This window comes from Leiobunum rupestre, chromosome 10 (assembly GCF_980474605.1).
Source record: "Leiobunum rupestre chromosome 10, qqLeiRupe1.1.hap1, whole genome shotgun sequence".
NCBI lineage: Eukaryota > Metazoa > Arthropoda > Arachnida > Opiliones > Sclerosomatidae > Leiobunum > Leiobunum rupestre.
Genome location: NC_143393.1, coordinates 12,814,044 through 12,828,030, shown reverse-complemented (window position 1 = coordinate 12,828,030; position 13,987 = coordinate 12,814,044). Strand labels below are relative to the sequence as shown.

At 37.3% G+C, this 13,987-nt stretch overlaps 1 long non-coding RNA gene across 1 annotated transcript; it reads left to right on the top strand.

Moving 5' to 3' along the window:
- Positions 1-4,994: 4,994 nt before the first annotated feature.
- LOC149923739 (uncharacterized) lies at positions 4,995-7,950 on the top strand. Its single transcript, XR_016477115.1, has 3 exons — positions 4,995-5,032; positions 5,108-5,248; positions 7,788-7,950. It is a non-coding gene; the product is annotated as an uncharacterized LOC149923739 (long non-coding RNA).
- The last annotated feature ends 6,037 nt before the right edge of the window (positions 7,951-13,987 follow it).

The window sequence follows — 13,987 nt, the reverse complement described above, 5'->3', positions numbered from 1 at the left end:
ACAAAGAACCTTTCGATGGTATAGCATTGAACCTTTAGCATGTACGAAATTGAAGCTTTTGATGGTATAACATTGAACCTTTCGCATGTACGAAATTGAACCTTTCGATGGTATAACATTGAAACTTTTGCAGGTAAGATATTGAACCTTTCGCAGGTACTACAAAGAACCTTTCGATGGTATAGCATTGAACCTTTCGCATGTACGAAATTGAACTTTTCGAAGGCATAAGTTTCGATGGTATAACATTGAAACTTTCGCATGTACGAAATTGAACCTTTCGCAGGTGCTACATTGAACCTTTTGATGGTATAACATAGATCTCCTTTGCGATTCCTACTTGTACCACAGTAGGTTAGCTTTGGAACCCCTTTTTAATGGTTGAAAATTACACCAGTTGAAATGGTTCCATATTGCACCAGTTGAAAAGGTTCCATTTTGCACCATTTGAAAAGGTTCCATATTGCACCAACTGAAAATGTTCCATATTGCACCATTTGAAAAGGTTCCATATTGCACCAATTGAAAATGTTCCATATTGCACCATTTGAAAAGGTTCCATATTGCACCAATTGGAAATGTTCCATATTGCACCATTTGAAAAGGTTCCATATTGCACCATTTGAAAAGGTTCAAAATATAAGCATTTGAAAAGTTCCATATTGTACCATTTGAAAAGGTTCAAAATAGAACCATTTGAAAAGGTTCAAAATAGAACCATTTGAAAAGGTTCAAAATAGAACCATTTGAAAAGCTTCAAAATAGAACCATTTGAAAAGGTTCAAAATAGAACCATTTGTTATGGTTCATATTAGAACCAAATAAGGTTATGAATGGGATGCATAAGTTTGAACCTCAAAAGAGTCAATTTTAAACCTTTTTCTTTAACAGTGTATTCAGGCCCGAGAGGTTTGGTGAAAATATGTTGTAGAATTTAGAGCTTACATCTTTAACTGTTAGTCCTCCAAACTGGCTCAGATACTCGTACTATAAAATAATGTAAATTCCTAAAAATGTAGCATGCTCTGTAATATTAGCTGCCCTACTATTTTCCGTTTTTTCATTCATCCTTTTTTGCCTCCCGAAGCAGAACGTTTTCCTCATTTATTAAAGGAAATCCATATTATTTTTTACCATTAACTATGTTTCTGTCTCCGGATGTATTCAATTGCGGGCCCTTGTACTGCATTCCACAAATTAGTATTTGAAGCATTTCCCCGAAATTGTTTTGAACGACCCTGATTATTTCTTGATCTCGAAAAATATATTTACACCCGCCTAGATAAATTGGAAATATTTAATCATATTATCAGGGTAAAATTAGATGAAAGCCTTGAATTACTTTTAAAAATCTTGATAAAGTAGTAACAATGGGTATTAATAATATATTATAATATTATAAATCAGTATTCATGCATTTTCATAGTAACTTGTTTAATTAAATTTAATAAAAGAAGTTACCAGGTTTAGTCCAGTTCTGTTTAACAGTTTAATTTTGTTCTGAAAGAAAATGGCTCATGAAAATATATTCAAGAGAACCATAATAAACAAAGGTGTGCAATCACTACGTATTACCTATAATCCTAGGGCCATTTATTTTAATATGTTTCACCCATAACCATACACATTATTACGTGACTAAGGACTGAAAACTGTCCGAGAGTTGTTACAAGATTTTGCATTTCCTAGGTAAAGGTGCTTAAGAAATTTCTGCTCCCAGTCTTTTCACGTATTAAAAATACTTTATGAAAATACCAACGCTTTCAAATGTAAATGCAACATTAATTATGATGAAATATGAGTAAATATTAAATCAGATAGTAAAATGTACTACTATACACACTATTGCTACTGGACAGAAGCTAGATACAAGTTTCCAGTTGCGAAACATTCGATAACAGAAATCGTTCATGATCCTTCTTATGGTTATTATGATACTTTTTCTATTGATTTTGAATATGAAGGTTCATCACAACTTTTGTTGGTTAAGGTGTTTTACTCCCTTCCACACCTGAATTTGCAGAAGAAAAAGCATCTGAACAAAATACAAGATAAATGAATAATAAAGGAACTAAAAAATATCGAATTGAAATTATAAATAGTACTACCTTATCTAAAGTCAAAATTTAGGGCAGAGATTTCCACAGTAGACTGGTTTCGCCTTTTGGGGCTCATCAGTACGTGTAGGAACTTTGGCTATCCTCGGAAATCTGCCGATATCATATAGGGCACTCTGAATGTTTATTAGTTTTACTGACATCGCAGATTTCCGAGGATAGCCAGAGTTCCTACACAGTACTGATGAGCCCCAAAAGGCGAAACCGGTCTACTGTTGGAATCTCTGCCCTAAATTTTGACTTTTGGTAAAAATATCTTAACGTTGGAATTCAACGGAAGCCCGAGCGTAAAAGATGACTGCTGAATAGCGACCGTAATGCAATAATTGGTGAAGAATTTCACTAAAAGTTGCAATGGACTGCTCACATATAGGGCACTCTGAATATTTATTAGTATTACCTTTTTTGATGGTAAAATATTTCTACTCGATATTGATTCTGGTCGAAAACAAAAAGTAGAATATTTGTAATATTGTTCAATTTTTATTTAACAGAGGACTTGTCCAACAGCTGCTAAAATAAAATCGAGCATAACTAACCTATTAATCATAAAAATAATAAAAAAATAATATTAATTTCATTTAACAATCAAAGGGCCAATGATTGCGAACACAAGTGGTGTAGACACGGAGAGTTTCCTGATCAGACCCTATTTGACCAAATTGTCCATTTCGACCCTTTTTGTAGTGTTTACACAATTTGACCCGCCTTGCACTTTGTCTTAAATATCATTTGGCGGCAAAACTGTTTAATACAGATTGTTGTTTTGTAAACTTAGAGGAATTCGGTAATTTTTTTAATATCTTTCCCTTCTTAGCCGAACAAATTCTAGGAATAAACAAGGTTTTTTTCTGTTCAGATAACTGGTTTTTGTTTAATCTACAGGGTCTTTTTTTTTTGCTCGGAAAAGTGTTTTTTTTCAAAAACTATTTATAGTACCGATTTCAAATTTGGAAGGTCAATTCTCTATACCGGGGGACATCAGTTTGAGAAATTTGAGCGTTTTCGGTAATGTTTTTCACCAATTTTGAAAAATTATTTTTCGACCACTAGGTGCGAGATAAAAAATTTCTATTATAAAGTTGTAGGCCGTCATCGAAAACCCTTAAAAATTGTTCACTCGACGAAAAACAATTTATTTATCAGTGAAAATTCGAGCTTGAAAAATTTACAAGTTGGTGAAGCCAAATTACGATTGTTTGAAACGATAATTGAAAAGGGAACAAGTCTAATACAAACGTAGTAGAGTTTTCACACTTGAAAAAATGTACACGTTTGGTTTTTAAATGCAGATATTTTATTCACATAAATTCTTACAAAACATTTTCAATAATATCACCATTGGCTGCAACACAGGTTTGTGCGCGGACAATTAAGTTCTCAAACGCTTTCTCTACCATTTCTGGTGTGACGTCTCGGCAAGCACTGATTATTCGACTAATGAGTTCCTCCCTAGTTTCAATGGGCGTGGCGTATACCTTTGCTTTAACGAATCCCCAAAGAAAATAATCCAGCGGTGTTAGGTCAGGTGACCTTGCTGGCCAATGCACTGGACCATTTCTCCCTATCCACCTTTCAGGAAACTCGTTGTTGAGGTGCTCAGTTACTTGCCGGGAAAAATGCGGAGGGGCGCCATCTTGCTGAAACCACAACTGACGTCTTTCAGCCAATGGAAGGTCGTCGATTGCGTCACTCAGTTCGTTCTGTAGAAAATGTAAATACCTTTGGCCGTTGAGGTTCGTCGGCAGGAAAAAGGGACCAATCAAACGGTTTCCAACAAGTCCAACCCAAACATTGACCCGTTCGTCGGAGAACAAAACATGGCGCAAAAATTGTCTATCTTCTTGGACAGCATTTATTAACCAGTTGCTAAATTCATAACGTCTTTGATGGTCTCCGTCAATTAGTCCTTGGTGGAGCGTAGCTCTGTATGGGTGATAGCGATTCTTACGAAGAATTTTCCACACACGATTTGCAGAACAACCCAAATCAGCAGCGGCGTTAGCGCAACTGTGACGAGGATATGCCACAAAGTACGCGAGTACATTGTTCTCGAAGTCTAAATCCGGTTTCAAACAATCGTAATTTGGCTTCACCAACTTGTAAATTTTTCAAGCTCGAATTTTCACTGATAAATAAATTGTTTTTCGTCGAGTGAACAATTTTTAAGGGTTTTCGATGACGGCCTACAACTTTATAATAGAAATTTTTTATCTCGCACCTAGTGGTCGAAAAATAATTTTTCAAAATTGGTGAAAAACATTACCGAAAACGCTCAAATTTCTCAAACTGATGTCCCCCGGTATAGAGAATTGACCTTCCAAATTTGAAATCGGTACTATAAATAGTTTTTGAAAAAAAACACTTTTCCGAGCAAAAAAAAAGACCCTGTATATGCAGGGTGTTTAAATGTCATCGGCCCAGGCATTTGTTTAAAAACTATATTACTAGAAATGTGAAATTTTCATTATGTACAGTATCGGGGACGGTCGTTGTTATTTGTAAATTTCAGCAAAATCGTGACAGCTTTGGAATTTTTATTTTTTAACGCTAGGTGGTAGACAAAAATTGTCAAGAAACAAGTTGTAGAGCATTCTCAAAAACCTCAAATTAAATTGGTTTGGTCAGAATGGATCAATTTTTCAATGAGATAAATAAGTTGGTAGTAGGTAGCTGAAGCCTTTTGACAACTAATTTAAAAGGAAACCTATCTAATATTTGCTAATAATGATCGTTTTTTAAGCTAATTTTTTATTACTAATTAGTTTTGAGATAAAAACCATTTCGGAAGGTGTTAGAAAATTAAAAAAGAGGTTGTAAGAAGTCTACAAAATGTCTAATTTACCCTAACTGAATTTCCCAATGCTTTTTTGGTAGAGTTATACTACGGTGGTGGTCATCAAAACGCATGTTTAGTAAGTCAGTTATTTTAATTAATTTTTTAATTTTAATCCTTGTTTCTTTCTTATCGAAAATTAAATTATATTTAGTTTTTGATCACAACCCAACAAATAGTAAAAATAAAGTTAATGGTAATGCGACGAACAACAGCTTGCCACCACCCTAGTACGCATTGTAACCCGGCCACCTGTTTAAAGGCTCTAAACGTCGCCAGATGACTTGCGTCTTAGGCAAGCTAATTATTATTAATATTATATTGAGTGACTGAAATATTGTTCATAGACAGGTTTTTTATAAATAGTGGGAATAATTCGTTTTTGTAACAAAAGTAGTTTAATAATGTTGTCTTGGATTGTATTACCTGAAATAAAAGTACAATAATTTAGATAGGGACAGATTAGAGTAAAGTTGAGATTCACTATAATGTTTTACTTAATATTAGGCGATTACACGAAAAAGATATAAACTAGCAGAAGACTATCAAGGCCCCCATAAGGTTGAATGGGCAGAAGATCCCATGTTTTTAGCAGTAGAAAGGTGCTACCTGGCGGGAAAAAAGAGCAAATCCTCACTCCAACCACCTATACTACCTTTGGCCATCTACGATGCAATTTCCGGTAGCATGCATTGGGGTATTTGCGCGTAAATTTCGGTTTTTGACCCTAGCTAGATTAATGTAGTCATTTTGGCCAGTCATTAGCTTAACGTTAAAATCCCATTCGTTTCAAACTTAGCTAGGCGGCCTTGGTAGTCTTATGATACTAGAGGTAATTTTTTAGCAAAGTGGTCCACATTTTTGAACCATCTTAGCAATTCATTGAACCACAGGTTCAAATATTTTTATTCACTAACAAGGTTTAATACATGACCCTCAATTTTAATGATAAAATACGCGAAAAAGTAGATAAGTCCATCATTAAAAGGGATAATATAGCTAAATCCTAAACAAATTTTAATAAATTAAAAAACTTACTAATAACTCGTACCAATAGGTAGATTATGGACTAATCTACTTTTTCGCGTATTTTATCATCCTTCGCACAGTCCATAGGTGGTTTCCTCAATTTTAATACTTGACACATAAATACATCTAGATGATTATTCTTGAGGCACTTGTTAATACAGTTTAGGTTTTCATTATATTTTTGAATTGCGAGGATTATATTTTTCTGACTGTTTAGTAACAACGAGTCATCCGCAGACCGTGTATAAGGTTAATAGTAGTGGTGTGCGAGTACTCGAAAATTGCGAGTACTCGTTATCGAGTCCGAGTCCGAGTACTCGGACTCGGACTCGGAATAGGTAATTTTATTACTCGCACGGGTACCCGATTCCCACGAAAAGGGTACATAATTACTCGAAGCGGACTCGAGTAAATAGATAATTTGAAAATTACCCGGCGAGTCTAATATTACTCGGCGAGTCCATTATTACTCGGCGAGGCCATTATTATTGGGCAAGATTATTTAAACAGCGGCAAATAAATTTCAGACGAATTGGCCACGATAACTTAGGACTCGAATTGAACTCGATAAAAATTAGGACTCGAATTGGACTCGTTAAAAACATTCCGGACTCGTATTGGACTCGAAAGCTTTAAACCTAATTCTTTAGGACTCGAGGACTCGATCAAGTCCTTAATATTTGGACTCGAGAACTCGCGAGTCCAAGTTTCTAAGACTCGAGACTCGACTCGAATTTCAAAAAACAGGACTCGCACACCCTTAGTTAATAGGTCATTAAATGAAATCAAGATATCATTAAAATATAAATAAAATAAAATAAAATTGGGTACAGAATGGAACCTTGAAGAAAACCACATTTTGATATTATTTTATCCGATATTACATTATTAGTTTTGGTCTTAAATGTTCTGTTTTTCATGGTCGATATTGTCCAAAACATTTGTAATATCTAAAAAACCGCTAAAGTTATTTAAGAGGAATCGAGGGCATTAAGAATTTGTTTTAGACGTGAGCGCTCTTTTAGAGATTAAACCAAATTTAGTAACAAATCGAATCAGATGGTTATAAAACATTTGTCAAATTCGTATAAAGTTAGCAGGTTCATCTATATTTATTTTTTTTAAACTTCACATCGATATTAGACACACAGACGGTCGTGGTTTATAATTCTAAGTCCGGCAGAATACGATTGGATTGAGCTACGTGATCATTTGCGATCTTTTTATCCATCAAGGGAAAAAGGTTCTAAAATTCCAGTTAATGAACTTTGCAGTAATGACCCAGTTGCCGTAACACGACATTTTCATAACAGGTTTCAAGCTGTTTGGCAAAAGCTCATTATGATTAAAGAAAACCCAGTTTTGGGGGAAGTTGAACATTTTTTTGGAGGGTAGAATATCAAAGTCGAGGGGCTCCTCATATTCATTTTATTTTATGGCTACAAAATGCACCGAAGGTCGTTATGAACTTTATCTAAAAACATGCCACTTGCGCGTTGCCAAACAAGACTAAAAGCCCAACGTTGTACGATTTAGTATCCAAGTATCAATGGCGCAAATGCAATCGAACTTGTTTGAGGAGGAAACAATCTGATGATAAGTTTATAACGCATGGTCGTCCTTTTGGGTTTGTTGATGTAGCTTTTAATTGCATTTCAAAGAAGTCAGCTGATGACTTTGGAATTAGTTTCCTCATTTCAAAGACTACTTGTGACTTAGATACTTTAGAACTGGATTTTTTTTTAAAAGTCTCCAATTCCTAAGGTATTGCTTTTGTAACAACAATTTAAGTTCCATCTTTTTAGGTGAATCTTTGCCCTTTTTGATAATTTGTAACACAGTTTGAGATCCCTTCTTCACCTTTGGTGTTGCAAGTGAAGTTCTACGTCTTTTTGTGAGATATGGATCTTCTGGATCATAATCATGAGGCCTTTTCCTTGACACTTCTTTTTGGTTCTTACTATGAGGTGTACCTTTTTCTAATGGTGTCAGACTAACAACTGAATCTACCAAAATGATAATGAAGTTTTTGAATTTATGTACCATTTTAATTATAAATAATATATATAATTATTAGAAAAAGCTCAGCTACGCTGAGAAAAAAGGTTATATATAGCTCTTTTTGTATAATATCATTACGGCCAAGAAGGGCCATGTATTAAATTGGATGTTAAGTAGAGTTTTTTTGCGGGGGAATATCTTTTTATGTGAAATTAATTTAAATTAAAAGAGATTTAAACGGTTTTAAAATCACAATATATTTGTTAAAAACCGTTGAGGTATATTTTAATTAAGTTTTTTTCACAATGTGCTTCTCTTCACTTCTATAAAATTAATTTGTTTAACATCAATTCATGTTTTTCTAAAAATATTAAAAGTTCAACAAGTTAACAACAGCAACGTACAAAAATGTCTTATTAGCATTACAGTTTTCATTTTCGGGCTATATATGGTGGCCTTTTTGAGATCTATATAAACTCGTATTTCAAAAAACATATTTTCATCTTTAATTATAATTATGAGTTATGTTGGGTTACGTTGGGATAGGTTGGATTAAATATTTCTCTAAGTTTTGGGTGGATGAATTTATCCAACTTTTTTCACACGAACCAACAAGTTGACTCAACTTGAACTTAGTCATCTACATGTAGTTGGAAGAAACGTTCGTACATGTGAAAAGTTTAGTTTAGATTTCAATTTCTAAGAAACTTACCCTACGCAACCGAACTGTTGTCGCGATTGTAGAGTTGGGGACCTAAATTAAAGTGGCCCCGAATTTGTGGAAATTCTAAAATTAAGATTTTATAATTTTATAACTTATTTATAATAGAATTTTTATTAAACGGTATTTAAAAAGTAGACTTAAAATAGTTAAGCAAACAACTTTAAGAAATGAAAGGAAAAGAAGGCCGCCATATATAGCCCGAAAATGAAAACTGTAATGCTAATAAGACATTTTTGTACGTTGCTGTTGTTAACTTGTTTAACTTTTAATATTTTTAGAAAAACATGAATTGATGTTAAACAAATTAATTTTATAGAAGTGAAGAGAAGCACATTGTGAAAAAAACTGAATTAAAAGATACCTCAACGGTTTTTAACAAATATATTGTGATTTTAAAACCGTTTAAATCTCTTTTAATTTAAATTAATCTCACATAAAAAGATATTCCCCCGCAAAAAAACTCCACTTAACATCCAATTTAATACATGGCCCTTCTTAACCGTAATGATATGATACAAAAAGAGCTATATATCACCTTTTTTCTCAGCGTAGCTGAGCTTTTTCATATAATATATGCCCCTTCTTCAGAACTATAAATGCAATCTACATATATATTTTTCATTTCCTTACTTTTTATATTTAATAGGCTACCTTTTTTTCGAAAAATGGTATAAACTTATAATTTGTAATACCTATAAACTAGGGTGTTTCAAAAAAATGCAAAAATCGAAATGTTTTGGTGCACATGGATTTTCTTGTTCATTTTTATGAGAAAAAGGCCCGCGAAATATTTTAGGTAAACTCGTTAATATTTAGAACTGCCCCAACTAGGCTAAGTTTTACCATTGTAAACTAACCCATTTATAAGCAAAAAAACTTACCTTTTCATTTTCCTAATCTGGAACATTATCTATTTGATTATTTTGCCGCCTTTCGATAGGAACATTCTCATTTAATCTAAAATGTAGGTATATTTTATTGAAAGTTATAGCTTTGAATAATTCTGGGTTTCGTTATCCTAAGTCGGACAATTTATCACTTTATTTGAAAGCAAAGTTAACCTTATAATTATTTCACCTGACCAAATTTTAGGGCTCGATCGCTAGCGCCCCTATAGCCAAATATCCAAGGTGAGTATTAAAAGACAATATCTCTAGCGTACCCTACGGTTACTTAGAATATCAAAACGAAGAATTGTAAAAGAAAATTGTCATCTATTAATTATAAGTCTAACGAAAAAATGTTTGTAACAAAAAACCCACAAAACAAGTTTCCTTCAATCATATAGTTGTAGTATATGAAATTTCTCCCGAAAATAGACTAAATACTTTATTTTAAAACAATTTAAGGTTTAAATTTTTAACTTCTAAAATTGAATTTTTACTAAAAAACGGGAATTAATGTTAATTTGTGTTTATTTTTGGTGAAGGAATTATTATGTTTTATTCTTTATTCAAAATGTTATTGTTGTATGTTTTATTTTGAAACGTTATATAAGTGGTGAAGGAATGATTTTAATTAAATAAAAATATATCATGCTTTAATAAAATATTTTTTTTAAATTAAAATGTGTTTGTTGATTTTAATTATATTCTATAAAACCAACAATTAACTAACAAAGTAGGTAGTATATTGTTTTTGTTTAAACAACAATGTCTTATATAAAACTTCTTTCACCCTTCGGAATAATGGTTTCAGGCCCTACCATGTCAGGAAAAACTTCATGGATTAACTCGCTAATTGGATGGTTTTCGTCGTCCAAGTATCCTACGACATTGCATTCTGCATCGGCTCATCTTTGGCCTCGTGTGAGTAGGGGCCAGTGGCGTAGACAAGGGGAGGGTTTAATAAAATTGGTCTGGGATTTGCCGAGAGTTATTTGTTCCCTGAAGATGACCGCGTTCTCCATCTCGGTTTGCAGTTGGTTTTCGTCGTCCAAGTATCCTACGACTTTGCATTCTGCATCGGCTCATCTTTGGCCTCGTGTGAGTAGGGGCCAGTGGCGTAGACAAGGGGAGGGTTTACTAAAATTGGTCTAAGATTTGCAGAGGGTTATTTGATCCCTGAAGATGACCGCGTTCTCCATCTCGGTTTGCAGTTGGTTTTCGTCGTCCAAGTATCCTACGACTTTGCATTCTGCATCGGCTCATCTTTGGCCTCGTGTGAGTAGGGGCCAGTGGCGTAGACAAGGGGAGGGTTTACTAGAATTGGTCTGGGATTTGCAGAGGGTTATTTGTTCCCTGAAGATGACCGCGTTCTCCATCTCGGTTTGCAGTTGGTTTTCGTCGTCCAAGTATCCTACGACTTTGCATTCTGCATCGGCTCATCTTTGGCCTCGTGTGAGTAGGGGCCAGTGGCGTAGACAAGGGGAGGGTTTAATAAAATTGGTCTGGGATTTGCCGAGAGTTATTTGTTCCCTGAAGATGACCGCGTTCTCCATCTCGGTTTGCAGTTGGTTTTCGTCGTCCAAGTATCCTACGACTTTGCATTCTGCATCGGCTTATCTTTGGCCTCGTGTGAGTAGGGGCCAGTGGCGTAGACAAGGGGAGGGTTTACTAAAATTGGTCTGGGATTTGCAGAGGGTTATTTGTTCCCTGAAGATGACCGCGTTCTCCATCTCGGTTTGCAGTTGGTTTTCGTCGTCCAAGTATCCTACGACTTTGCATTCTGCATCGGCTCATCTTTGGCCTCGTGTGAGTAGGGGCCAGTGGCGTAGACAAGGGGAGGGTTTAATAAAATTGGTCTGGGATTTGCAGAGGGTTATTTGTTCCCTGAAGATGACCGCGTTCTCCATCTCGGTTTGCAGTTGGTTTTCGTCGTCCAAGTATCCTACGACTTTGCATTCTGCATCGGCTTATCTTTGGCCTCGTGTGAGTAGGGGCCAGTGGCGTAGACAAGGGGAGGGTTTACTAAAATTGGTCTGGGATTTGCCGAGAGTTATTTGTTCCCTGAAGATGACCGCGTTCTCCATCTCGGTTTGCAGTTGGTTTTCGTCGTCCAAGTATCCTACGACTTTGCATTCTGCATCGGCTCATCTTTGGCCTCGTGTGAGTAGGGGCCAGTGGCGTAGACAAGGGGAGGGTTTAATAAAATTGGTCTGGGATTTGCCGAGAGTTATTTGTTCCCTGAAGATGACCGCGTTCTCCATCTCGGTTTGCAGTTGGTTTTCGTCGTCCAAGTATCCTACGACTTTGCATTCTGCATCGGCTCATCTTTGGCCTCGTGTGAGTAGGGGCCAGTGGCGTAGACAAGGGGAGGGTTTACTAAAATTGGTCTGGGATTTGCAGAGGGTTATTTGTTCCCTGAAGATGACCGCGTTCTCCATCTCGGTTTGCAGTTGGTTTTCGTCGTCCAAGTATCCTACGACTTTGCATTCTGCATCGGCTCATCTTTGGCCTCGTGTGAGTAGGGGCCAGTGGCGTAGACAAGGGGAGGGTTTACTAAAATTGGTCTGGGATTTGCAGAGGGTTATTTGTTCCCTGAAGATGACCGCGTTCTCCATCTCGGTTTGCAGTTGGTTTTCGTCGTCCAAGTATCCTACGACTTTGCATTCTGCATCGGCTCATCTTTGGCCTCGTGTGAGTAGGGGCCAGTGGCGTAGACAAGGGGAGGGTTTAATAAAATTGGTCTGGGATTTGCCGAGAGTTATTTGTTCCCTGAAGATGACCGCGTTCTCCATCTCGGTTTGCAGTTGGTTTTCGTCGTCCAAGTATCCTACGACTTTGCATTCTGCATCGGCTTATCTTTGGCCTCGTGTGAGTAGGGTCCAGTGGCGTAGACAAGGGGAGGGTTTACTAAAATTGGTCTGGGATTTGCCGAGAGTTATTTGTTCCCTGAAGATGACCGCGTTCTCCATCTCGGTTTGCAGTTGGTTTTCGTCGTCCAAGTATCCTACGACTTTGCATTCTGCATCGGCTCATCTTTGGCCTCGTGTGAGTAGGGGCCAGTGGCGTAGACAAGGGGAGGGTTTAATAAAATTGGTCTGGGATTTGCCGAGAGTTATTTGTTCCCTGAAGATGACCGCGTTCTCCATCTCGGTTTGCAGTTGGTTTTCGTCGTCCAAGTATCCTACGACTTTGCATTCTGCATCGGCTCATCTTTGGCCTCGTGTGAGTAGGGGCCAGTGGCGTAGACAAGGGGAGGGTTTACTAAAATTGGTCTGGGATTTGCAGAGGGTTATTTGTTCCCTGAAGATGACCGCGTTCTCCATCTCGGTTTGCAGTTGGTTTTCGTCGTCCAAGTATCCTACGACTTTGCATTCTGCATCGGCTCATCTTTGGCCTCGTGTGAGTAGGGGCCAGTGGCGTAGACAAGGGGAGGGTTTACTAAAATTGGTCTGGGATTTGCAGAGGGTTATTTGTTCCCTGAAGATGACCGCGTTCTCCATCTCGGTTTGCAGTTGGTTTTCGTCGTCCAAGTATCCTACGACTTTGCATTCTGCATCGGCTTATCTTTGGCCTCGTGTGAGTAGGGGCCAGTGGCGTAGACAAGGGGAGGGTTTACTAAAATTGGTCTGGGATTTGCCGAGAGTTATTTGTTCCCTGAAGATGACCGCGTTCTCCATCTCGGTTTGCAGTTGGTTTTCGTCGTCCAAGTATCCTACGACTTTGCATTCTGCATCGGCTCATCTTTGGCCTCGTGTGAGTAGGGGCCAGTGGCGTAGACAAGGGGAGGGTTTACTAAAATTGGTCTGGGATTTGCAGAGGGTTATTTGTTCCCTGAAGATGACCGCGTTCTCCATCTCGGTTTGCAGTTGGTTTTCGTCGTCCAAGTATCCTACGACTTTGCATTCTGCATCGGCTCATCTTTGGCCTCGTGTGAGTAGGGGCCAGTGGCGTAGACAAGGGGAGGGTTTACTAAAATTGGTCTGGGATTTGCAGAGGGTTATTTGTTCCCTGAAGATGACCGCGTTCTCCATCTCGGTTTGCAGTTGGTTTTCGTCGTCCAAGTATCCTACGACTTTGCATTCTGCATCGGCTTATCTTTGGCCTCGTGTGAGTAGGGGCCAGTGGCGTAGACAAGGGGAGGGTTTACTAAAATTGGTCTGGGATTTGCCGAGAGTTATTTGTTCCCTGAAGATGACCGCGTTCTCCATCTCGGTTTGCAGTTGGTTTTCGTCGTCCAAGTATCCTACGACTTTGCATTCTGCATCGGCTCATCTTTGGCCTCGTGTGAGTAGGGGCCAGTGGCGTAGACAAGGGGAGGGTTTAATAAAATTGGTCTGGGATTTGCCGAGAGTTATTTGTTCCCTGAAGATGACCGCGTTCTCCATCTCGGTTT